We start from the raw sequence: 27,343 nt of genomic DNA, 5'->3' as shown, positions 1-27,343 counted from the left end.
AATATTTTGGCTATGGAAGGAACAATTGTGCATAGAAACAATTCAAAATAAGAACACAGCTTTATTCTGGAGAAAATAGAGAATAATAGGACTGCTCACGATAATTTTAGAGCAGTTAATTCAGTTTTCACTTGCACTGTTTTAAGTATGAAGCAACTCCATTGAACCAAAAGGAATATATGCTGACAGTCTCTTTGCTGTTGCCTTTCTTTACACATTTACTGGTGATTTTGTCACAAAGCTCAGCAATTTTAAATAATGTCCATGGGAAGAGAGGGTTCTTCTAAATTTTGAGACTATGAGAGGGTATCCAGGGCCAAAGTGGTTATCTGTGTGTTGAGTACTGTTTGTCAGAGCACTAAAGTTCTGTGATAGGCAGGAGAGTGATACCTAATATAGGAACTGGAGCAGGTTCTTGGCTCAGTGGAGGAAGGGGCTGCATTGTGCATGTGGAAGTCATGTGAAATCTGTGGAGTTTTTTGACTGAAAACAATTTCTTTCACCCTCTTTGTCCAGCATTGAAGATTAGAGTCAGTCTCAGGGTATTAAAAATAGGAATTTTGATTTCACATGGTGCCTTGGTGTGCTTAAGTCTTAATGGATCAACACATGCTTTTGTTTTGGCCTTGAATTTTTATGGTTTGGTATTTGAAAAGTAACTGCTTTCAGTAAGGTTTTTTTTTCTGAATCTTGTGCTGGCACAAAAATCCATCTTTAAAGTCTGAAATTAGTTTCCTTACAAATGTTATTAGGGTGTTTCTGGATTTGTTGGTGTTTAGATCAGATTGTTAATAAATTCACCTTAGAGGCTGTTTTATGTTCCTTTGAGACTTCAGAATTTGGGATTATTAGATATTTCCTGTCTGACTTGGAAAGAGGGAAGGAAACTGAAAACAGAAGGGTGCTTCTTGAGGGACCAGCTGTCCTGATAGTCCCACAGGCTTTCCTCTGAAAACCTGGCTGTCCAGACTCCAAGATGGGTGAACATCTTCTGTCATCTGAGCCCACCATACAGACAATTGTGCTGGAAAACAGCAAAAGGTGGGTAATTCTGCTAGGAATGAGGAAGAAAAAGAAAAAGGCCAGGTCAGAGCATCAGAGCCAGCTTCAGCTCTGCTTTTCAATGGCTACTGTGCAAAGACTTTAGAAAGTTCTGCCTCCAGTCCCTGGTGTGTTAAAAGAGATGTATGAGGAGAGTTGCCTTTTTTTTTTTTTTTTTTTTTTTCCCTGAACTTCTCTGCAAATTGTATGCAGTGCGCTAATCCTGTGCTTTACAAGGAGAAAAGTTATGTATCAATGGATGCAAAGCTGCTGGATAGGCAAAGGCCTGAGTGCATTAAAGACTAAACTTTTGGGACCTTGGATTTGTTTCTTGATAGACATAAAAAAATTAAAACAACACAAGAGTGACCTGTTTGCATTATCCCTCTCCTTATTTGTGAAGCTGATGTCAAGACCTAACCATTCTGCAGTGTTACATAGCAAACTTGGACATTTTTCATGCTGTTTTTTCATCAGCACAAGCTGTGTCTTAGGTGAGTAGTGAGGGTATGAAAGGAGATATGAGGAATGATGTGCATTTGATCAATATGCGGTGAGTTACATGGTTCTGGCTTATTCTGTGGAGCAGGTGACAAAATGGCCCTTATTGGCATGAGAAATCCTATCCTGGGGAAAGCTGATGTCTCTGCAGCTCAAAGCTCCAGCCCAGGGAAGGTGAGGGACAGTGGCCAGTGGAGTAAGAAGGGTGTGTGGGAAGATGCTGGTCCTGAGGCTCTTCTTGGGCTGGTGGCAAACAGCAGAGACTTGATCTCTGGGGAAGTGGGGCTTGTTTGAGAGCTGGCACTATTGAAAACTTACATACTGCTTTAGCTGGAAAAACATGACGTTAAGACACTCATACAGCAATGATTACTAGAAAAACTTTACATTCACCCACTTACTAGTTTATGCAGAAAATTTGGTGTCCTGACAAAAACAACTGTTTCTGGAGAGGTGATCAGATTCAAAAGGCACGCAAGGACATGGGAGATCTTGTTTCAAAATCTACTGAATAATCATCACCTTATAACTTATTGTGGGAGTTTCAAAACCTATGTTTATGGAAGAGATGAAGAGCAGCAGAGGTACTGTGAAGTGTTATGATTTTTGAATTGTCTATCTGGTATATATTTTATTTTGGTATTCTTAAGTGATGATTTCTTTGATATTAAGGCTCAATTTGGTGAGCCTTAACATGGTGTACTGTCTACTATATCATTTAAGAAAATCAGGAGATGCATATAATCTCTTCATTTATACAGGAGAAATTGCAAAACAATGAAGTATGACTGATTATACTCTGGAGGTACTGGTGTGCATTAAATGATGAGTAGGACAACATGGGAATCAGGAGAAATGAACTCCAAGTAGCCTGTGATCATAATGGAAAAACTGTGGGGTATGTGCAACACTACTCACAGGTTTTCTTTGTTACTTTGTATTGTAATGGATACCTGGTGCCAAGGAAACGGGTTGCTGCTGCCTCCAGGGGATTCAACTCCCAGTGAATAAATGAGCCCCTTCATGTTCCTTCCTTTTTTTTTTTTTTTTTTTTTTTTTTTTCCTTCCAGCTCTCTGTTCTCTCCTTGTATTTTTTTTTCTCTCAGCTGTTGAGATAAATAAGAGCATGAAGTATGCAGACAGAGTATACCAAGCAGACATTAAACTTCTGGAATAACTGTTTACAGGGTCAGGCTCTGCTTTCATGTACAGCTCGTACTCAGGTGTGAAATGCTGGATGTAAGAATTCTACTATTGCTAAAACCAGGGAAAGTTTTGCTGTGTCTTCTTTGGTTATAAAATTGTCTTGTTTTCTCAGCTTTCTGGTAAGTTCAGTAAAGTGTTCATCAGGTAACACAGCTGCAGGGAAATCTCTCCTAAGCTTGTGAAGTTGATAATTTGTCTTTTAGAAAAGTATTATGTCAAATGATAAGGTAAGCTCCATGTCACTGCTTGCAAGATTTGAATTGCTGCAAGAAAGCATCTAGCAGAGCTGCTGAATAGGATGGTGTAAGACTTGGCACTGCTGGTTTTTGCAAGTTTTGCCTGGCTCTTTCATGACTTTTCTTCCTACATTATGAATTATTTCTTTTGTAACTCTGCTAGAAATAAATAGGAAGTTGAGTAGTGAGTGATGTTGTTTTAGCTGCCTTTAGGCTGCTGAGCCTCTAAGCAACAAAAAGAATTTTTGGCATAACCCCTTCTTTAAAATAATCTCAAATACTAAAACATGTTTGTCTTGTTTTAGATTTAGGGATGAGGTAAAGAAGGAGAGAGACAGAATCTAAGCCTCTTCTCACAACCTCTCATATAATCTGCATTCATTTGTTATTTTCTTTTAAAATAAGCGGACTATGGCACTACCTTGGACAAACTAAGTACCTGTGTTGGGGTAAGGATTTGGTGAGACTGGTATTTCATTTAATTCATTGTGTAGAAGCAGTTACCACATGTGAAGAACCATAACCCATGAGGGGAGTTCTGGTACCAGGCTTAAATCACTTGCCAGAACAGTCATCTTTTGAACAGGTGTTTTCTCCTTTATATCGGCATGACATAATAAAGCAGTAAATCACAAGCATTTTTAATTGAGTTGAAAAGTTTACTGTTGAAAAAGGGGATAAGGCCTTTTTTCTAATGGAAAAAGGTTTTTGGATGTATTTTGCAGTTGAGATTGAATTTGTTAGTTGACATCAAAGACCTTTAGTGGCAAATTGAGATTTAAGTACCCAGGAGTTAAAAATAATTAATAAATTATTCTTAGACCGGTATACTTTAATTTTTCATAAACTTTTCAATGGGAATGCAGTTGCACATAGATGAATTTGGACATTTAGTATAACTTGTCATTCAGTATAAAAGATTATGCTGCTGACAAGGTAACTTTCCCTGCAGCTGGAATACTACAATAAGAGTTTTTATTTGTTTGTGACATGGATTTTGATTGATTCCAGGGACCCAGTTTAATGACTGGATTCTGAACCTCTTGATACTGTAGAGTTTAATCTCTAACAGCCTCTATGAAACAAGACTAAGGTTAAAAATAGGAAGCTTTCTACTTCTTTTCAGTTTTAGGTCGGTATCCTAAATACCTAGTTGGCTCAGGGGATTGTTAGTAAGTTGCTTTCATCTATTAAATGACCAGTGTGAATATTACTGAGCTTGACAGCACCTAAAAACTGTTGGCACGTGTGGAGTAAGGTTGGAAATCTCAGCTTTTCATGGAGAGATGTGTGGTGCAGGAGCTGTTTTCACAACTGGCAGTTCTGTTGCCTCTTGTGATGCAGTGGGTGGATGAAAATAAGCATCCTGCTGGCCTCTGGATGTCATTCCTTGAGTCAGGCCTTAAAGACTTCAGCGAGGGAGTTGTGTGGACTCCCCCTGTATTGTACCCATTTGGGAATCTCCACCACTAAGGCCCTGGTTAGGTGTATGTCATGTGATCCCTAAGCCAGGGATTCTTTCCCTGATGGAGTTTTCCAGCAAGGGAATCATATGGATCCAGGAGGTCAAATACTTAAAGCAAATTCCAGAGCTTTGGACTGGTTTGGTTTTTTCTCAAAGGCAGCTGATTTTGTTTCCTTCCTGGTACTGATGGCTGACTGGCACTCCTCTTCTCTGGGAGGAGCAGTAACATGAAGTAGACATTCTTCTGCTTTTAGATCCAGTCTCCATCAAAGATGGCAGCAGTGTCAATTAAGGCACTTTGTCAGCCTGCTAGTATTTTTAGGAAGCTGCTGGAATTTGGCTTGTCATCTAACACGTTGATCCTTTGCCAAGTGTTAGGTCCCCTGATCAGGCACCCAAGTCCCTCAACCAACTGTCACCCTGCCCTGCAGAAAGTGGAATGCCATGGAGTCGGCAACTCGGTGAAGGATTAACAGCCTCTGCCAGCGTGCTCTAATTAAGCAGCTATGTAGACAACAGCTGGGAAAAATTCATCAATCACAGAATGTTTACTATTGGAATTAAAACACCTCCTAACTAATGCATAGATTTGCATTGATTACCATCTCCTGGAAGGAACAAGTGGTGCCAGCTCCATGTGTCTGGGCATTTTGAATGTTTGTATCACTTGTACTGGTCACGCATCTGCCTCTGGTTTGTTAGCCATAGTTAAAGGGTTGATCAGCTTCTTTGCAGATAGTTAGGGTCAACATCTGTACAACTGTGAACACTACAAGGAATTCTAAATTTGCTTTGCCATGTGGTCTGTGTCAATCTTCAAGGCACATGGACTGGACTCTTGATTTATTCACACTTGAACAAATCAGTAGCAATGCAGTAAATACTAGATTATCTGCATAGACTTATAACCATGGTTAGTTCATAAACAAGCTCAGGTGAGTTGCTCAGTTTCTCTGGGCATTATGCTGTCTAATGTCACAGTAGTGCATGTCCTTTTGTAATACAAGGTGGCTATGTGGCAGTCAAACCACTGGAAAACTTAATATATGATACACTTTCTAAGCTTTTGAAGATGGTCCTATAAAAATGTGCTCATGTGCATTCACATTTGTATATATTCAATGCCATATTTTTTTAATAGGGGCAACATCTTTGCCTGATTCAGAAGCAAACCTTAAAATTTCTGTCAATATTTATAAGAGCTTCAGTAACGTGAGTATAGATAGCATTCTGAAGTACTTGATCCATGTGTTCATAGCTACTATAAGGTCTGAGGTCTTCTCACTTAAGCCCTCCAAGCTTATGGTATTCTTCCTAGAACCATTATATCCAAACTAAATGGAGCAAACTTTAATGTTAGAGCTCTATTACAATATCCCTCTCCAAGGCATGAAACTGAAGATGGAGAAAAGAGCAAGCAATAAGTTGGCTTCAAGGTTTTGAACCTCATGGTCTTCAGTGTTCATGAAATGGCACTTACAGAATCATGTGCTTGACAAGCTGCTTGTAATTGCTTTTCCCATCTAAAAGAAAAAAAAGCTTGAAAATATTGAGTGGCATATATTGGTAGGTAAGCTGATAAAAATCAGGTTACTTGGGAATGAGAAAAATTGTAATGCTTTAATTAAATTAAAGGAAATGGTATCCAGTCCTGGAATATTTTTATGACACAGTAAGCATTGGCATTTGTATTTGTCTGTGGTAGGATCTCATTCTGCCTTTTAGCACAGTAGAAATATGGTTTCTCATGGAGGAAGTCTACTGGATCTCTTTTAAATCGTAACATTAAAACCAGATATTATGTGCAGGGATCTGCACCGAAGTATCTGACTCCTGAAAGATAAGATTATCAGCCGTCACTTCATGGCTGTAGTAGACACTCTTTTGGTTGCTATTTCAATTTAACTTTTAGGTTAAACCTTAAGTATTGCCCATAGTGTGCCGGCATTTGAGGCATTACAGCAAATTCTCACTACTATATAATTGACATAAATAACAGTTTTAATTAATAACTCTGCCCTCTCATTCAGGATGTGCATAAGTGTATCTAGAGAAGAGCAAAGCAGAATTTACTCTCTATCTTGCCTGCTGACTTTGTTGGCATTCAAGAGGGAATTGGGGAAATTGAGGAACCCTTCCTAAAAGTGATGTGGGGAACACAGTTCATTCACCATGTTGTTCTCTTTCTTTTGACAGGTTCTTTGCTACCTTTTGAGCACAGCCCTAACCTTTGAGACTATTCTATTTACCAAGAAGAAAAATAATTATTCCAATGGATATTTCAGAGATTCTAATGTCAGCTGCTTTTCTGCTTTCACAAAGGCTCAATCCTGATATGACTGTTGACTTCAGTAAAGGTAAGATGATATACTTGTTGCTTTGTTGTTTTTTCTCATGACAACAAGCTGGGAGTGTCTTTAGATTTGCCACAAAGTACTACTGGGACTGGCAGCTGCAAGACAAGGTAAAAAAAAAAAATCCACAAAACAGTGAAATGCTTATTGAGGCATGATGCAAATACTTTGTATACTTTGTGACAGCTGATGGAGATTGTCCCAGCACATCTGTCCGTGGAAGTGCAAATTCAGCTTGGCTACAACTACAATGTGCTCTGGGATTTAGGTATATCAACTTCCTTGCCTTGGACCAGGAGGGACTTGCTTGATTATGGGTGAGGCAGGTCTACTAATAGCTGTACTTAGATTTTTGTGCTCAAAGTATGGTAATTTATTTGATGTTTCCTCCTTAAACTGCTTTATCACATGTTCAGGTGTGGTCGAGAGTGCTAGTACTGAACCTGGTGCATGTACCTCCAAAAGCTCCATGAGTTTTAGAGGATGAGAAAGGTTTTAAAATGCGTCAGCCTTTACTGCACTGAAGGGTTTGACTTTAATGCCATACTTACAATATTTCTTCTAATTAAGAAGAGTGAGGAATACTACTAATTCAGCAGTAAAGTTAATTAGCACAGACTATAAATGTTTATTTGTTTTTTAATAGCAACAAATGCATTATAAATTACTCCCATGTTCATCTATTGTAAAATCCTGCTGTTAGAGTAATTTGTAACATATCTTTTTCTTACAATAGCTGTTGGCATTGCAAAAGCACGAATATGATTCTGGTGTTGATTGTGGAATAACCATCTTGAGTGTTAAACCTGCTAAATTTTTAACTAGGACGTGCAGTGTGAAAAAGATTAAAATAAATTTCATGTATATCGATGGATATTGAACTGCTTAATGAAATCTTTATTTGCAGTCAGAAGTCTGATTTTGCAGGCATTTCAAATCTGAAATAGATATGTTTTTCCTAAACACAAATTTACTACATCTAAACTCTTAAGAACTTTATGATAATTCTTGACTTTTGAAATAAGTGTGGAAGTAGAACTTCTAGTTTTATGTCTTAGATTGACTGGAATTTCACAGATGCTTATGCAAACTTGATAGCAAACTTTAATATTAAAATAATTTATAGGCTTTTATAATATTTTTGGTAGCAAGTACTGTTTTTATAGCATTGTAGACATACCTAATAGTTTCAAAGTGAATATTTGTCAACATGTGAACATTTGAACTAAAATAATGAAGTCTTCTAATTTACCCGTCAATGCAGTACTGCAGTTCTTACTTGCTGAAATGCATTACCCTGGAATGAAAAGTTGCCTTGTAGTCCTGCTTCATTCAGGACAAAGACTTTGTAGTGCACTTGATCCCATCTGAAAGGAGGGGAGCTTGAGAGAGTCATGTTTAAGATGTATGTAATGAAGACGGAAAATAGTAAGGTGCAATTTCTGCTGTGAGATGATTTCCTTAGAGAAGTATCTTTCAGAGGAAAACTGAGAACTGAGATCCAGTTTGGATTTCTGGAGTGGGAACCTTCAGTAGGTGTGGAAGACAAAGTATTTGGACAATGACTAAAAGAGGGCTGGTTTGAGGGAATGGAGGTGTTGTGGGCAGAAAAGGTTATACATAGTTAAAAGAGAGGTTATTCAGCCAACCTAATTCAGTCAACACTAGAAAATGGAGAAATTTCCATCTCATACTGTCGTTTTTTCTTTTGTTTTAAGTAAACTTTGCCCTTGGGTGTTGGGAGAGAGAAATCTTGACTCTTAACACCTTAATCAATGCTATCATCTTTTCTGCAACTCCAGTCTTTTCATAGTCTTTTCAGTCTTGATGCCGGTCAAGCTTTATTGAGCCATTTATATTGATTAAGGTTTTTCCGATTTTGCAACATCATCTCTAATGCAGTGAATCTGGTGACCTAACCATCTTCTCAGTGTTATTTCTGACTTAAGAAGAGAAGCTTGGAAGACTGTGCAGCTGTTGATATGGCAGTTTTTGTATTGGTGGCATTCCCATGGAGAAGCAAATAGTATATGGAAAACAGTGAGCTCTTTCTTTTTTGGGAACAAGAGGAGCAAAAACCTTTTATGCACACTTAGATATGCTGTTGGATACATTGAGATATCACCATAAATGCTGAATAGTATTTACTTGCACAGCAAAAGCTCCACTTCTGGGAAGTTGTGAAGAGTAAGAGGTTGTGTAAAAAAACTTCTGGGAAGTTGTGTAAGACTATCAGAGCATCTGCTGCATATTTTTCAGGATATTCTCTGCATAACGCGTGTATTTTCTGAGATTTCTGCATAAAAGTTTTTTTCTTTAGTAAGTGTGTTTCTAACACATGATTTTTTTTTTTTTTTTTTGGACTTTAATCTTGGCTTCTGAATGCACTATCTATAACTTTGGTTTCTGCAACAGTTCCCAGAAGGCAGTTACTTGGTTGCTGAGGAAATAGCATCTAAGTGAGGTTCTCTTTTATTTGCTGTTGCCTGCTTTATACCTTTCACAAAGGTGAAAAGCATGTCTCATTAAAACAACAGATCCAAAAGAGTGGAAGGGTGGTGTCTGATCTGACCCTCAGTGAAGAACTCTGGACTGCAAAGACTCATTATGATTTAATTCCAACTGGTGTAGAATAATCTTTAAAGCTGTGGGTTATGTTTTCTTAGCTTTTAGAAGATCAGATGCAGATCTGACCAAGTTGCTTCCCATTTTCTTAGATGTTAAAAAAAGAAAAAAAATATCCCTGGAGTATGAGCTGCATTTAGCTTGAATATTGATATTAGGCTGGTGAAGGGGATTAGGGGAAGAGGAGCAGAATACAGTGACAGGCAATTTTATCCTGGCATTCAGAGTTCTACCAAAGGTTGATTTCCTTTTCTCCAGCCTTAAGTGAATATCTGGGACCTTGGGAAAAGGGCTTAATTTCATGAAGAAGAAAAAGTACTTGCTGATTTTAAAAGCTGGTGTATGATACTGAGGAAAGCTTGGGGGCCATAGATAAGTTTGAGGTAGACTTCAAAAAATCAGTGCTATGAGCTTGCTTTGCTCTTTATGTGGTCATCTCTGCATTTAGTCTTGTTTGCAATCACTTAGGAGTTTTTACTAATCAATGTATTGATGGCAAAGTCTGTTTCATTTCTATGTCCTGGACTGTTTATGTTGCTGGGCCCTAAAACAACTCTTGCAGGAATGTTGTCGCTCTTTGTCTTTCATGTATGGAAGACATGAATGCTTGACTCTCCAGTCTGCTCGCAATTCACAGAATTCGGATGGAGGCTAATGATCATCATATAGTACCTTGGCTATAAAGTGTGTGTATCCAGATATTTCTATCCTCCATCTCTATTAGATTCTGTTGCCTTTAGATGTGGTTCCCTTGAAACAAGTTGGTCATCAAAACTTATTCAATATATTGTGGGTTTTTCTTGAAAAATTCCGGTTTTATAAATTGAAAAGGTTGAATTACTTGCTACACAATACTCTGTTTTAAATAATAGCATAATGTCACTACTCAGTACGTTATTACCTGCCTTTAAGCTTAGAAAAACAAATTTGGCACAGGTGAGAATAATCATAAACCTATTGTTATTAAAATGCCTTAATACCTTTTCAGAGGGGATTTCCCATTCATATGTAGGTGTGGCTGTGCCTTTCGAAGTTTGATGAAGACAGCATTGAGCACTGAAGTATTTTTAGCACTCTTATAAAGGAGAATATATTAGGAAAACTTTGAGTGTATGTGTTTATTGCTTTTTCAGGCTCACGCATCTCACTCAGAGCCTCAGTGCAGCTGGTCTAAATACTCATTCTTTGGCTGTATTTAAGGTCAGCATTGCTGTGAGTTAAAATGAAGGAATCATACTGCTCAGGCTGCAGATTCCAGAGACTGGAGATTTTCACCTATGGAAATGTTTATATTTTATTTCTTCTTTAATTCTAGATGAAAAAAACCTTAAATATGTTGCTCAAAAAATTGAGAACTGGATTAGTGAAGCCCTGCTGAGCTGGTGATGGTTGAACCCTTGGATGGCAAATGAAAGGCAAAGTACTATCTGCCTTCAGTGGTGAAAAGTTTTATCTCCTGTTTGAGAACTCTATAGACACATCCATCAAGTGGTCTGACAGGGAAATAAATTGGGTTACAGCACTGCAAGAAGTTCAGATTATGTTCCTGCTGAGCAGTAACAAATTGTGGTGAACTTTTTATAAAGTTTCTTTCTGTTTTTCACAAAATAAGGCAGTCAAGGGTCGCAAGAGATGCTGGGGAAATCTCTGGAAAAGTTTACTATTCTTTACTAAGCAAAAGATCTGAAATTATAGATGTGGCTTTCTTTTTCCTATAGAACCTCTTGTGTTCTCTGCTCTTTTAGAAGCACACTAAATCTACCTAAAGTGAAATTTGCTTTATTTGCTGCAAAATGAAAAAAATTAATCTAGTCTCCTGACCATGAGATAATATACTTGGGCCCCAGTTGGGATGGGTCACCATTAACTTCCACTGAACATGGTAAGAGATGCAGCTGATTCTGCTGGGACTCACTAGGGAACCCTAATTTTCATCCAGTAATAAGAGAATATTTCCATTCCCCTCACCTCATGCACGTGTTTCAGTTAGACTGAGAATTCAGTAGGCTTTCTTATCTCTGATTTATTTAAAAATAAATAAATGTGCTCTTATACACAGTTAGGATCCAAGTGCTTTTGAATGCAGCTCAATTCAGATTTAGAACCTCAATGTATTGCTGACCTTCTCTCTTATCATTCCATCCTGGGTCTGAATATCCTTCAACTTGAAGAAACTTCAGACTCATCTCTGATGACAATGGGAAACTATGAATGTTTGAAAACAGGTCCAGAGTTGTTTTCAGGCTTTGTGAACTTCAGCCAGCCATTCCATTAAGGTGTCATTTTCTTCAACCAAATCTGAAAGAGAGAAACCGTTCTGGAGTCAGATTTCTTTGCATCCTTCTGCAAATCTCTGCATTCGCATGGAAAATTACCATCCTTTATATATTTGCGTGTATCTAGGTATAGACAAATAAAACCTTTAGCAAGTATGAGATCCTGGATGTTTTAACAAACAAGAATGAATTTATTCTGCGAATTCTTTGGTGTCTCTTTCCAACCAGTTGTATTTAACTATTCAGCCTGGGCTATTTTTGAATGATATCCACACATTCTCTTAGACTCAAAAGAAAAAAGAGAGAGATTTCCTCCCAGTTGGATGTTCCTCTAACAGTGTAGGCACTAAGAGCCATTGGCCACCTAATATCTCGTTTATCTGGAAGCTAAGCTGCCTTTTAAAAATAAATACAAACAAATGCAATAGAAAAATGAAGTTTATTAGACAAGGAAGGCTGATGTTGTTTAATGAAGTGTGACGTTCTGATCTGTTTTTAAAAGCCTTATTCCTTCTTGGTTTGCAATTGGGGTGAAATGTTTCTCTTATGGGCTTCTGCTTTACACATTGCATCCTTGCCTTGAGGGATTCAAAACCTAAATAATTCTTAACTCACAAAAGATAGGAGAAATCTCATCCTTTTGAATGGCTTGGGGGCTGATTGTTTATTTAACAAGCTGGTGCCCTGATTTTGCCACTGACACACTTCAACAAAAATCCCCTCACAGGCATTTAAAGTTGCAGAAGGGAAGGAAATTGTGCATTGACTCATTTTCTTTTCAAAGCCACAAAGCTCTGACCTAGGTGTTTTCAGTATTTACTAATTATATTCAAAATTGTAGCACTAGAATGGTCTGAAAGAGAGGAGTCAGTGATGATCTGATATAATCAGACCAAATGAGATCTTCCTGTGAGTTGTTGGTTGCTTGAGTTACGTACAGGCGCTTACTTGGGAAGAGGTAAATTACATCTGTGGAAAGACCCAGAAGAGTCCTTGCAAAAATCCTAGCAGACTAAAGTGAAATTTAACTAGTGCGGCGGCTTTGTGCCAGCTCATAAAAGGTGAATGTGATTTATCCTTAGATGTCAAGATTGTTGAGTGGCTGAATTTGGGAATTGGCTTTTGTTCTCTTCATTGAAGCAGCTGGGAGTTGTTGCAAAAGGCAGGTGCAGATGTAAGTGTAGCATCCCTACAATTAGCACTTCCCAGAAGAGTGTGAAGTGCCAAACCCAACTATGAGAACCAGGGCAAAAGTTGATGTTTAGTTGGTAGATTTTGGTGGTTGTTGTTTGTGTGTTCTTTTAAATTTTGTTTTGTTGGTGGGGTGTGGTGGGGGTTTTTTTGTGGTTTTTTTTGTTTTGTTTTGGTTTTTTGTTTTTTTGTTTTGTTTGTTTGTTTTTAAATTTTTTAGGGGAGGAAAACTACTTTTGAATGTTCTGGAACACTGATACAAAACTGTTTTCATAGCTGCAAGATTCTCTTTCCACTAACCGGATTTTTTTGTTGGATACAAAACTTTATTCCCTTAAAAAAAAAAAAGATGCTAACTAGGAAGCATTGGCTATTCATCAGGGAAGAGGTTTTTTTCACTTGTCTATTTCCTTTTTCTTTCTTATTTTCACTTTTTATACCAAGATGCAAGAAGAAGGGTGTATGGTATGAACTGGGAAATGGATGCAAACCCCCCTATTTTATATCATTTGGAACCCCATAGGGAAGAATGAAAATAGTAGCTTTCCCACTGATTTACATTACTGTACAGCTGGATGGAAAGTGCAGAAAAGAAGGTAAAGGCTTCCTTTGTCGTGGACATTCTAATTTTTTTTAAGAGTTACTTGAACTGTTTCTACAGGACTAAGTTATCACGTTTCCCCAGATGAGATTTCCTATGGTTGCTTCATTCTAAGTCACAACAGGCTCTTCAGCAATCACTGAGTTCCTGGTTTTGACATTGTAAAGCTTGGATTCTGCTATAATTATTATATTAAAATGCAAAACCAAAACCTTCAAATAAGCAAAGTTTTCAATTTCTTTTCATGTATCTCCGGTATTTGTGGGTTTTAGGAACCACTGTTTCAATGGGATTTCACCTTGGGACCTGACAAATCATTGAAGTCTGTCAGTAAAAGGGTTAGAAAACCTTCTGATCAGAAAGGAAATTGAGCATGATTCTGAAATGTGCAAGCAGATTATATCAGTAATTGGTATGCATCTCATCTTAAATAGTTCATTTAAACCTTTTTACATTTTTAAGAAATTATTTATTCATGGAAATATACATTTAAGGCAGAGTTTAATACTAAGATTGATCAAGAAAGTGGCATACAGGTATATCTTAAGCAATAAAAATCCAGCGTCTCAAATGCTCCTCAGTGAAAAATCGTATTTGTCTTTATTTACTCTACATGTAGAGAAAAATAGACTTGAAGTGGTTGAAGAAACATAAGAACAATTTGACTTTAATTTTTTCAGAACAAATTAGCAGTATCTTCTTTTTCCATTCAAGTAGTTTTGACTGGAAAATAAAATAGTATAATTTCAAAGGATATAATTTTCCTTAGATAAGTTTTTATGAACAGCTTTTTCTCTAGTGTTTTACTAATTTGCTGAGGGAGTTGGGTGGGAGTCAAGCAGGAGAACGGCAGGCACCTGTTTTAATGAAAGCTTTCCAGCCAGTTCTGCTCTGTATGTACTCTTTTCTAGATTTGATTCTTTTTTCTCACTGAAAAAAGGATTCTCCCTTATTATCTACATTTGTAATTTCATTGTGTTTGACCTATTAAATACTGCATACAGCAAATCTTTAATTTTCAATACAAGGTGGCTAAAGATGAAAATGGGTCTCGTAGAGTAACTGCAAAATGAGTTTTAATTCTAATTAAGAATCATCTTATCAACACTACATTTCACATTGTATAGTTATGGGTCTGATATTTTCTGAATTGTTAAAGTAGATTATAGTACATTGTGATTGAGAGGGAGCATGACTTTTTGAACAATTTCTTTTGTACAGCAGTGTGACTTAAATTAGTGTGACTGACATCCTCCTAATATGCTTACAAATCTTTAGAACAATTGATTTGAAACTTGAGCATTTTTGTTCTGAGTGGATAACAGCACAGGAAAAGAAGTTGGATATGCAAGCAAATTCACAGAGCTGTTTCTCTTAAATCCCAATCCAAGGTATCTAAGCATATGTGTAAACTTAGCTTATGAATACTTCTAAAGCAAGTGGAAAAACTCAGGCCCAGAAGAAACTGTCACACCTCATAGGAACAAAAATGAAGCCAGGACTTTACCAAAGAGTAAATTTACAAAATGCAGGTGCTTAAATGTTTGCAAGAAATACATAAAAGAGGTGAAGAGAAAAATATTGCCATGTTTGAAATTCTCCCAGGTGAAGGATCTAGCATATGTTAAAAACACCACTTAATGTCAAAGATGCTTTCTCTGGACTAAAACCTGAAAATTTCTGTGGACTAATATCTTAAAAAGGGTTTTGCTTAGTCATGTTGGTGTTAATCTCCAACATGTAATACATTGTTTACTGGAGCAGGGATTCCCTTGGAAGGAATACCGCTGCTATCCCCCTCTGCAGTGTCAGGTATAAATTAACTTCCTTAATATATTTTATATAATTTTTTTGTTTAAAGATCTCTGCTTGTCCTTTGCATCTGGCCAGTAGGGTAGTGTTATCATCATAAAAGAAAATTTGGAAAATAGTAGCCAGTGTTCAAAGCATCAATCCAACAAATGGGTTGATAATCCTTGTAAAGTCATGTCCTTCCTGCTGCTGGGTGTGCACCTATGCTGAGAGCCAGTTCACCTCACAGCAAGGTGAAGGATGTGGATGGGATTAGGGCTGCAGAACAAGCTCTCCAGAACTGTTAAACACTCATGAAAATGAGCATGTCCTGAGCTCCAAAAACTGGAACTATCTGCAAACTGTACAGCAACTTATACAATATCTTGCTTTTCAAAGATACTGTCTAAGGTAATAGAAACAAATTTTGAGTGGAAGCATGCATGTGCATCCTGTGAAATAGCTGTGTGACCAGTGGTGTTGTCAGATGCAAGTGAAGTCACCAAGCTTTGTATTTATCTGTCTGGGAGGTGAGCATGGTGCTAATAACACCCAGCTCTCACAAGTTTAATCCTTCTATGGGCCATTCACTTAAAAGCTGGGCTGATGATCCTTGTGGGTCCCCTCCAAATTAGAATATTCTGTGATTCTCTGATTCTGCTTTCATGGTTAGTTGTTGATACAGTGAAATTTATTCTAGACAGTCATTAGATTTGCTCAGCAGTGCTCCTTTAAGATCCTGCATTTCTCTCTGTGTGCTTATTTTATCTTAGAGATATCTTAGATAATTTTAATTTAGAAATAGATCATCACTATGAAGAGGCAGCTTTTCCTGGCTACTCAGGAAGTACCACTGTGTGTGGAATGTTTGAAGTAAGATGCACTATTGTAGCTGAAACATTTTCTAGTGACAAGATGAGTTTCTCTGAAGAAGTAATACTTCTTGCACCTGACTTATCAGATTAGGAATGCTTTTGCGTTGACTCTCATGATATCACTATGGCAGTGCTGAAGAAAGGTACAGTCCTTTCCCCTTCATATCCCTGTCTTGCCTCTTTCTCCTGTGACACAAATGCTTTCTAACTGGAACTAATGTGGACTGAAGGAGAAGTCATGTTAGCAGAGGTTTGTGAGTTGACCGAGCATGTGCCTGTCCTTTGGTACCCCCCAGTCTGTTGTGGGGTTGTTCGGTCAGCTGAGAACAGAGGGCTGGAGTTCAGTTGGCATTTAGCACAAATGATGTCATCACCCCACAGGGTGCACTTACAGGGCAGAGCTCAAGAGCTCTTGCTGATCACATATCGATGTGTAGCTTGTTATGCCATGCATTAAACTTGTGCATTGTTGCTGGTAGGTTTGCTAATGATGCATTTTGCATCAGTAACTAGACTGCATCTCTAAGATATTTACAGATATGTAAGGTGGTGAGTTTCCAAAAGACCTAGAGATGGGTGTATGAATGCAGCTTTTGTCATGTTCTTTTGAGATTCTCATCTGCTAATTCTCCATTTGTTCAAAACTAGAGAAAAACTCTGTGTGCCTGGATGGTGCTGCCAACTTGTGCTGGAGGGTGCAATAACTGCTGTTCCATAAGGACAGTCGGTAGTGATATCAACATCACTATGGCAGCCACTCATGTCCAGGCATTAAACCAGAACAGCCAAATACCATCTCTTGCAATAAGCATGTTCACATGGCTCCAAGCAGAAGCTCAGTTGCATTGCTTTTTCCTTTAGTTGCTGTGCTTATGGACTCTTTTTCATATGCTCAAAAAACAACAATAATCAAAAGGTAAGGTGGATCTGCCAAGCCCCTGTTTCTAGAAAGCATGGTACACAAAGGTCTGACCCAGCCCTGGAATCCAAGGAGGATAAAAATTCTGTTGCATGGGTTTTTACTGGAAGGAGTTGAAAAGCATACTCCAATGGTACCTTGGAGCCAATTACCACTTTGAAGGGCACAAATGTGCCATCTTAACACTGGATCCCAGAAACAGCTACAAACCTGCAGTTCCTCTGAACGTGAGCCCGTGGGACTGTGGCCTGTTTCTGTTGTATCTAGGCATCCCTGGCAGTGGCTAGAGTGGGCATGCACCTGTTTTCTAGGTGCTGGGGTGTTCGTTTCTTTTTGGTCTGCGTATGATTGGAAGCTGTGTCTTTTCCCCCATATTCCTCAATTACTGGGGATCAATCTTTTGAGATTTAATTGGTGAAAAATCTTGTTGTTTTACATTTATGGTTATTGCAGAACCATATATATTGATAGAACCTGTACTGCCAGGTTTGGCTTGTCAATCCACCACACTGACCCTTGAAGTCCTGCTCAGTTTTCATTTAGTCCTAGAGTCACTGCTTTTCATGCCACCTGCATGTTATGTACATGTGTGGTGTGGGTCTGAGGAGTGCATTGCGCCTCTTTGAGCAGTGTTTCTGCAGCACACCTTGCAGCTACAGGCAGCCAAATGGTTCTCTCTTACCAAACAGCTGGGGGTTAGTGTGTATTCACACTGTGTTAGAGATATTATTTCACAAAAGCTGGAGCAGCTTAAGTGGCCACTAAAGGAAAACCCATCAAACCTTTCCAATTTTACAGAAAAAAAAAATCTTTGAAGTATGAAAAATTTGACATCTAATAAAATAATGCTGAATCATGTGAATGCATTGCAGTCTGTGAAGGATTGAAACTGGGATGCTGACAGTTCTGAAGCTTATTTTAAAAGTTGGTAACAGTTCAAATCTCATCAGCTTCTGAGATTTCATCTGTTTCTTTGGGAGGGTGGGATAAATGTCTCTGGACATGATGCCAAGATTGAATCTTTTGGAGGAAGACTTGGATGAAAACTCCTTTCTTCTTCTGACCTGATCTCTTCTCACCCATTGTGATATTATACAAATTGAATTTCAGGGCTAGTGAGCTAAGGATTCTGCAGTGGTCGGCAGAAGTGTCTTTCCATCTGATTACCCTTGAGGTCAGAAGCATGTAATGTATTCAGGGGGGTTTCTAATCGAACGAAACTCAGAATATGTGAGAGTTGTAGACAGCAGCTGGCCCCAGCAGAGACTAACAGATTTGCTGAGAACCTGCAAAGATCTTGGCAGGATGTCAACAAAGATACTGCAGGGCTGCTAGATGCCAGGAAAAAGAGATCTTTGGTTTGCAGCAAGGAAAATGGTATTTAGGGAGGACGGGATGTAATAAATTACAATAATAGCACTACAAACAAGTCTTATCCAAAAGTATCAGAGAGTGACTATGGCTGGAAAGCTGTGTCCTCATTTTCATTGGTGAAGAAGCTGAAGTGGATGCAGGTGAAAAGGTATTTCTTATAGTGGCAGAATATTATTATTAGAGCCAGGGAAAGTAGCTGGATTCTATTTTGAAATTGTTTTTTAAATTTAGTGACAAGAGCAGAAGCAGTGATAGATAAAGGGGGTATAACTGATTTAAAACAATGGGAAATAGAAGAATGGAATCTGGATTGATAACATAGAGACAGTTGGGAAGAAGATCACAGAAGAATTTACAGGGACCTTATTGTCTTTCTGGGATGATAAGAAGTTGAATCTCTATAGAATCAGGAGTTTCTAGCTTGCAGTATTCAGCTATAAGTTTACTCTGCATTTGCTTAGCGAATGGCTCTGGCAAAACGCGTAGGTATTTCTTGGAAAGATTTGTGAGCTGTAAATATTGGCTGGCCATTTACCTGATGGAGTGTAACAGTGCCACCCCCACACCTGACCCTTAGATACTTTCAGAGTACTTTTAGTTCAGTCTGCAGGATCTTTTTTTTTTTTTTTTTTTTTTTTAATCTGTTGTGCTAAGGTGTTGTCCCTGCTTCTTCAGGAAGATTTTAGTGCAAAAGGTGGTTTCTAAAGAGCCTGTCCAGGATCTGTATTTTACTTGAAGCAAAATTCTGGCTTTTGAAAACGCAGATTCACAAGGAGAGGAAAGAAAACAGGTTCCCATCTAAATGGCACATTGAACATGACACAGAGAATAGCAGCTCTACATGGAAAGTTTCTGCCCTACAGAATAGGTTTTTCTCAGTTTCAGAAAATTGATTTATATTATTTCAGGGGGATTTCCTCTTCATTTACCCAATAAAGCAATCCCTGTTACTTAATCATTGTTCTTAGGACTTGATTTGGTGATTACCTCATCAGGTTAAAGTCTGTTCCTGACAATCTGTCTTAACGAGAAGGCTTTGTTTTCCTGTCAGGATGCCAGCAGAGGGGGAAAAAGCAGCTGTTCCTTGAGATGGGAATAATAAAATAATGCCAACTGGTAAAATCTTCCTGACTTCTGCTGAACTGAATAAGGCCATTAACAGCTCTTGGAATTCCTTGGTTTCTTGCATCCTTGAGTTCCAAGAGAAATAATGTTGCAGGCAGGATACTATTGAAAAAGTAGTGCAAAAGTGGTACTGGACTGAAAGGTGTACACTGAAAATGCCAGATGGTGAGGGCTCAGGAGAAATGCAAACTGCAGGCTGTTACTAAAATACAAGGATGGCAATTCTTTACCTGTATATGGGTCTATTTCAAAGTAGGAGACAACGTGGGCTGATTTTAAAACTTCTGAATGGACCAAATCCAGCTTCCTACCTTTCTATCAGCCTGCTCAGAAAATAGTGTCTTCAACTAGGAGTGTAAAGCTCATTTAATTTTGTGATAGCTATCCAAGCCTTACAGAAACTTTCAACTGCTTGTACTTTCTTCCTTTAGCACAAGTAATAGTCTCCCTGTGAGCAGTCTGATGTAGAAAAGAGGAAACCTTGAAAATCTCTGAACCCTTGGGTGAACTTCTGTTTTTTAAGATCCTGTTAGAGCAGGGGGGCTGTGGCAGTAGACTGGTCAGTGTGGCCTCGAAAGCTGTGGAGAGCTTTTGACAGCAGCTGCTGTGTGTCAGAAGTCTATAAATTGACTTCCTGCCACAGGAGGCCTCCAGCAAGTTCATCTTGAGAGTTACTGGGGGAAATCCTTGCCTTTCATCTTACCAGCAGAGTAAATCTATCCAGGGCTGTGCCCAGGGCTGGGAAGGGGTTTGAGCTGGTACAATCCTCATGCCAGCCAGCATGATGTTGATGAATGAAACTGCTGTGGGTGGGAACGTCAGAGTTCTGTTGAGGGAGAGAAGGCACTCTGCTTGGAGTACTGTATACACACACATCTATCATATTCTTTGTTTTTAAAAACTTTCAGATGAGAACACACTTTCATCGTATCTCAGATAACATCCAACAATGTATTTTCTTTCCCCCCCACCTCCTTCTTTGTCTTCAAGGCAGTTGTGTGCTATGCCTTCTCTTCAGGGTGGATGCATGCTCTTTTTCCAATGTTTAACTCCTTTTACAATAATCCTTATCTACCGCTTTTGGAACTGTCCTTCTCCAACAGGATTTAATTTCCTTTAAAAATTGCACTCTCACTGAATGAATAATCCAGCAAGACTCTCTGACAAAGGATGGGTTTTGGTGTGGTAGGTGTCTCAATATCATCTTTGTTGGGACTCATTGTTTAATTGAAGTTTAACTCCTGAACTGCTGAGTTGAAACTGCTTGTTTCCTTTCCGACCCTGAGGAATCAGCCTGCTTTCTGCCAAGCAGAGGTGTATAAACTCAAATATTTATCTTCTTTGGTATTGCTAAAGATTTTCTTTACTCATTCAGTGTATTAGATAGGTTTGAACTCCTTTAGGTTAAAAATGGAACCTGAATATGCTGTTTCATACTAAGAAGAGTCATTCTTTAGCATATCTGTGGTTTTCAAATACAGTCCTGAATACTGAAATGGGGAGGAAAAAAATTCACAATGAGATATTTTGAAAGTTTATCCTGGCCCATATCCATCCTTGATTCCTTTGGTGTGCGGGATAAGGCTGCATTTATAGTGAAATGTGAAACGCAAAGAAAGCTAAAAGTTCAGAAGCCTGGAGATGTTTTGAGCCTTATGCAAGTTGGTGAAGTGGAGGAAGTGTAACTTGATTTATAAAAGCAAAGTGCAATGCCTGAGTTCTCAAAAGCGTGTTGGGCTTAGATTGTTTCAGCATAATAGATTCTGGAAATTGTATTTAAATGCAGTTTAGAAAACATATTCAATAAAGTGTTCTGACCTTGTTGACTTTTGGGGTTGGAAGGGTGAGGCATAAATAATAGTAAGGGGGGGTGGATGGAAACCAGGAGTTGTAGTAATTCTTAAGCCTTGCTTATTAATATTGTGATCAGTTTTGGTTGCTAAAATATAAGAAAAATATAGAGCTCTTAGAGAGCATCCAAAGGATGGAAATGAGGATAGTGAAGGACCTTGAGAGAAAGCCACTTGAGGGGCAGCTGAGAGCATTTGGTTATTCAGCCTGTAGAAGAGGAGGCTGAGGGGAGACCTCATTGCAGTTACATCTTCCTTGTGAGGGCAAGAGGAGGGGCCGGGCACTGCTCTCCTCTCTGTACTGACTGATGCCAGAGCCAGAGAGAATGGCCTGAAGTTGTCGGGGAGGTTTAGGCCGGGTATTAAAATTCTTCACCCAGAGGGTGTTTGGGCACCGAACAAGTTCCCCAGGGAAGTGGTCATAGCACCAAGCCCTGCAGAGTTCAAGAAGCATTTAGCCAATACTCTCAGGTTCATGGTGTGATTCTTGGGGTGTTGTTTTTAGTGCTGAGATTTGAACTTGATCATTGTGGATCCCTTCCAAGTCAGCATATTCTGTGATTCTGTAATTTAGGCACCCCTGGCTTTAGCTGCTTATTGGAACACTCTCCAAAGCACTGAAAACTGCTTCCCCATGGAGTTAAAATCCCAAATATATATTGGTTCAAATACCTCATGTCCTAGACACAAGATATGAATAGTACAGTTTTTTGTCCTGTCCCAATGTTCTACCACGTATGGCTGTGTGGGTAATGGGAATTATTGCAGTAATAGAGTTCCACCCTGCAGAGGAAGTTCACATACCTGGGAATGGGGTTTGTTCTGCCCTCTTCTGCTTAAGACAATGGGGTCCAAAGACAGTCTGCCTCACTTGTCAGCAAATCAGCCAGCAGTTAAATAACACCGCTAAGGAAAGAAACTCCCATGAAATTCTAGCCCCCCGCTTTCAATTAGTTTCATTTCAGAGTAAGGCAGAAGATAGACAAAGCTTAATTATAAAACTCCTGTGACATGCTGTGGCAATTTGGTCTGTGAGGCTTAATTGTCTGTCTGTGCATGCATATTTTGGAGGGATAATACTGGGGAAGGGCCCTGAACCCATCAGGTAAACAATCTGAGGTTCATACACAAGCTCTCTTGGAACTCCCTTGTGCCTTTCTGCACAATTACCTGATACATGCATCGGAGTGGTTTGTGCATATATAAATACAGAACACTCATAGGAAGGGTATGGATATCATTTAGAAAGCACTGTTGAATTTTTGGCTTATGTAGGCACATTCTGTGGCCTGACAAGATTACTCCCGTTGGAGTAATAACGAGAAGTTTTGCTTATTTAGGGCCTGCTCCTACTCCCTTTGAAGCCAATGGCATAATTCCCAGTAATGTTTAATGGTGCTGGGTCAAGTCTTTAAGGATGACAGAGCTTGATGTTGGAGGCCTCAGTGCTTACAGGAGTACACAGGGGTTTCCTCAGTTATTTCAGTGAGCAAATTGCCATTATTTAATGAAAAAAAAAATTAAAAACAACCAATGCAGAAATGGTGTTAGTGTTAAACTTCAAAAAGAAGAAAATAAATTAAGAGACTTTATTCTGGCTGATGCCACACACTTTTTACAAGACTAAAACATTCAGTTCAAGTAAATTCCCAGAAGCTGGAACAGCTGTATCCAAAAGCAATGAACTTGTTAAATTGAAAAGGACGTGTTGTGTTGCTGCCACATCTCTTGTGACTTCTGAATGCGTTTCACTACTCCTGTTGCAAGAGCAGCCGTTCTCATGGTATCTCATGCTTCTGGTATCAGCTGCTCTGACACTATCATCTGCAGGGAAAGGGAGATGATGAAGAGAAATGTTGCAGCTGCTTGAGAAAAATGCTGGCTCTTGCTAATCAAAAAGGCCAGTACCATTGCAGGTATTAAAAAAAAAGTTAAATAATTCCTTCCTGTTTCAATGTGTTTTAAATATACAGGCTTTGGGATTTCAGGCTTGTTAAGCTAGATTTTTAAAGGGATGAAGTAACTATACAGCAGACTGAGGAGAAGCACATAAAGCTGCTCTAGAGGGTGTTGGCATTTTCTCTTTCTTTGGTTCAACAGATCAATTGACCTAGAGGGTATGCAGGAGAGTCCATCTGTTTTCCCACAGGTCTAAAAGGAAAGCAGAGAAGGACATGGAATTTACTGTGTGTATTAATATTTGGATACTGCTGATCTGTTGGGTTGCTTTAACTGAAGGACAGAAAACGCTTTTCCTGTCTTGTTTCCTTCTGTTTAGATCTGCTCACATGTAGTTACAATGGATCTAAGCAGATGGGGCAATCTAAATCGCCAGCCAGGCTGCCACAGTGCTTGGCTGGATGGTGTTGGACCTTCTTAATGCACACATAATCTCATCTGTGTGATTTAAGCTTCTTCAGGTCTGAATATCTGTAACACTTCTTATCACCTGGAGGATCTGCTAACCTTTCACAGAAGTCAGGCCCAGTGATCCAGATGTCCTTCCTCTTTCAATGGCAGTATCAACACTTCAGAACTTCCTGTATTTTAAAGGCACATCCCAGAGCCCAAGCATTTGGTGTGGCCACTCTACATAGGGGAGGCACAAGATTCCACTTCAGATAATATGAAAAACACTGAGCTCTTGAAGTTAATAAACTAAATGAATGTTTCCCTATCTCTCTCTCATTACTGCCCTGAAGAGTTCCCTAGGCTTAGGATTGTAGGGTGGCTACCTTCTGGGTGATCCAGCACATTAAGGAAAATACAGCAACATGAAACCAATGTGGTTTTTAAGCCTTGTCACTGGAAATGGAGATTCCGGCTATTAGTGTTACATTAAGGACCTGTGTTTATGATTTATGATACTTCCTACCCTTTTCCTTGTGTTTAGTCTCTCACGCAATTGCAAATTTTACAGCTATGTGAATGATTGTCTTGTCTACTGCAGAGGACAACCATAAATTTTAATGAGTAACTGCACCAATTCAGCAAGACCCAGGTGAAAGTCTTTTTATATGATGCTTGCTGGAGTCCAGCTCAGCAGCATTTTGGTTGTGTTGTTCACAGACAGTATGTGTGAAACCCAGGGAGCTCAAGGTAGTCTGAATGCTTGGCTTTGGAAAGAGGTGAACCAGGGAGAGTTGTGGAGCTCATCAGTATTGATGGGTTGTTCTGGGACCAAACTGTGTGTCCAACCCACCACTGTCCTGCATTGGGATGATGGATCTTCTGGGAAATCTGCAAACCACTCCTGCATTTCCTCTTCTTACCTCTGAGGCACTGCTATCTGTGTGTGGCTTTCAGCTGTGGTGTTCGCAGAGTTAGGAAGACTGGTTGCCATTTCAGACTCTGCTTAGAAAATGATTAATTTCATTTTCGTATGTGTATTTGATGTTAAATATGAAAGTGTGTTAATAGTGCAAGTATGTATATCCATAATGAGTGTGTGTTAGTATTTAAGTCTGTAGCAGAATCCCCGTTAAGAAGTGGAGGAAATAGAGTATAGACATTATTGCAAGAACAGCTACAAAAAATGCATGGTGTGTATTTATAAAAGGAAGTTCTTTGTCCAGATGTCCCCCTGCACTCCTTAGGAAGTTGCTGTTTACTCTCTGAAATTTATATTACTCAGATGAAATGTATGATACAACCACCCCCCACTCCACCCCCCAGCCCGGGAAAATTAACAAAGGCACTTAAACTGTACAATAGCATCACTTAACTGCTCTTGTTGAATTATATTATAAATGAGCCATCACAGAAGCCTCTGGGGAGCTTCTGGTTGAACACTTCAATGTGAGATAAAGCTGCTTTTCTTGGGGTTGTTTTTAGATTTATTTTTATATTTGCACCAAAGAAGAGAAGAAGCAAAAAACAAATGTGACTGTCACAACGGTCACAGGAATCTGCCCCAGTAATAACTTTATCTGCACCAATGATGGATATTGAATTTTGGTAAAACTCTGAAAATTCATAGTGTTCATCAAAACTAATGGGGTTGATTTTCTTTGTGGATTTTTTGCTTGATTTTTGCCACCTTACACCTGCAAAATACTCCCAAGGAATGTAAGTCCTAATTTGTTAAAGCTTTATACTCCCACTTTGCAAAGGTGTGAATAGCTGTGAAGGGAAAGAAATGACAAATCAAGCCAAACTGAAACATGAAGAGTTCCACATTTCTGAGTCATCCGACAAAAAAGGCAAAATATTTTAAATAAATGTTGTAGCCTAGGATTTCAACATGAACGATTCTCTCTGCTACTGTGTTTGTTGATGGTTGGATTTGTGGACAGGAGCAAATCAGAATTGTTTTGACCTTCCCCTAACCTAGGGCTGCCCAAAGGCTTTGTGTGCAGGAGATGCCCTGGAGTTGTTAACTCAGGGTAGCTTTCAGGAAACAATTCCCTGAGCTTAAATAGTAGTGGCTCTTTCATGACTTTGTAAAATTTTCATATTGTTCTTTGGAATCCCTTGGAAACATTCTTCCTGTCGTACAGCAAAATAGAAGTGTTATCTATAAATTTAAAACCTTTTAAAATACTCTCTAATACAGTATCTTAAGATCACTTCATATCAATTCACTCCTTATGTAATTATGAAATATGGAAAAGACCTAACGAGTCCTATACAGCACAGACATAGAAGTTGAGTGGATCAAAAAAATTTGGTTTTGACTTTAAATTAATCTTACAATTGGTCTCTTCATAGCAGTGTTCGATTCAGACATTGCTAGCAGCAGCTGGGATTGAGTTTTAGGACAGACCCAAACTGATGTGGAAAAAGAAGGGTTCTCCTTGGTGCAAAATTTTCATTCAACAGGAGTGAAAAACCAGGAAGCATGGAAGTTTTGAAATAGTCATCCCATGACAGTTATTAGTAGTTCAGTGAATTTTTCAATGGGCAAAAATGCATGGGAGATTCTTCAAGGAATTGCTCATTTGCACTGCTGCAGTGTCTGTCTCATACTGATGCTTCTTTTGCAAAGTGGCCTGGCTTCAGCAGCACTTCACAGTTTTTATTTGGTTAATGTTTGGTTTCCTGCTTCTTTCCCTTATTTTAATGAAAAGTAGCCTCTCTCTCTCTCTCTCTATCTGCTCCCAAAGCGGAGAGAACAGAAGTTAAATAAGAACAGCCTCAAACTTCATTTTTCAGAGCTGTAACAGCAGCCATGCTGTTGCAAGAACAGCCTGTGAGACTGTGTGAAAGAATTTACAATGTTTTCTGTAGGATAGCATTGCAGAGACTATGGTTTTCCTTTCTCCCGAAATATAAGCTAACGTTATTGTCTTGGACACAGAATTGCATCAATTAGAGATAAAGATTGATTTATTATTGTACTCCACTATAAAATTTTATAGACCAAAAAATCACTTATACCAAGTAACCAATGGGAAGCTGATCCAATCTAAGCAAAAGGGAAAAATCAGCTACATGAAAACAACCCACCACATTTTTTGTTGATTAATGTAATTCCTAGGCTTTGACAGTTGCCCAGAAAATGCTGCAGAAATTTGCATGAGGCAAGTGCTAATTTAATAGAAGAGATCTCAAGCATCTACTTGGTATGGATAGTAAAATCTCCACTATTTTCTCCTCCACTACTGACTGGGAATCCAAGGTTAATTCAGAAAGAACTGAGGCCTGAGAATCTTGCTGTTGTATCTTTGAGTTGTATGTCTTCTAAAACTTATATATAGGTTGTTTTCTTTGTATGTATGTATGTCTTCTAGTAGCAAAATATAGATGCAGGCACACTCACAAATGTATACACAGGAGTTCTTGCCTTTCACTTTCAAAGGTAACTGTGACTTGTATTTTTTAAAAATTTCAAAATATTTTTATTCAGGTTTTGTGAGTGATGCATATAGATCTTATAGGCACATTACAGAGTTGGTATCCAGCTTTAAGCTG

At 38.7% G+C, this 27,343-nt stretch overlaps 1 long non-coding RNA gene across 3 annotated transcripts in view; it reads left to right on the top strand.

The window, feature by feature from the left end:
- LOC120757097 (uncharacterized) overlaps positions 1-27,343 on the top strand; it is a 123,748-nt gene that overhangs the window by 39,011 nt on the left and 57,394 nt on the right. For 2 of the 3 annotated variants that reach the window (XR_005702349.2, XR_005702355.2), the window contains exon 3: positions 6,646-6,806. This is a non-coding gene — a long non-coding RNA (uncharacterized LOC120757097). Of the gene's footprint in view, positions 1-6,645; positions 6,807-6,989; positions 7,882-27,343 lie in introns of those variants that run through there. The other variant, XR_005702350.2, reaches the window with a different exon arrangement.

The sequence above is a fragment of the Hirundo rustica genome, chromosome 10, assembly GCF_015227805.2.
Source record: "Hirundo rustica isolate bHirRus1 chromosome 10, bHirRus1.pri.v3, whole genome shotgun sequence".
Lineage (NCBI taxonomy): Eukaryota > Metazoa > Chordata > Aves > Passeriformes > Hirundinidae > Hirundo > Hirundo rustica.
Note: the sequence above shows the minus strand (reverse complement) of the source record. Positions and strands in the feature narration are given on the sequence as shown.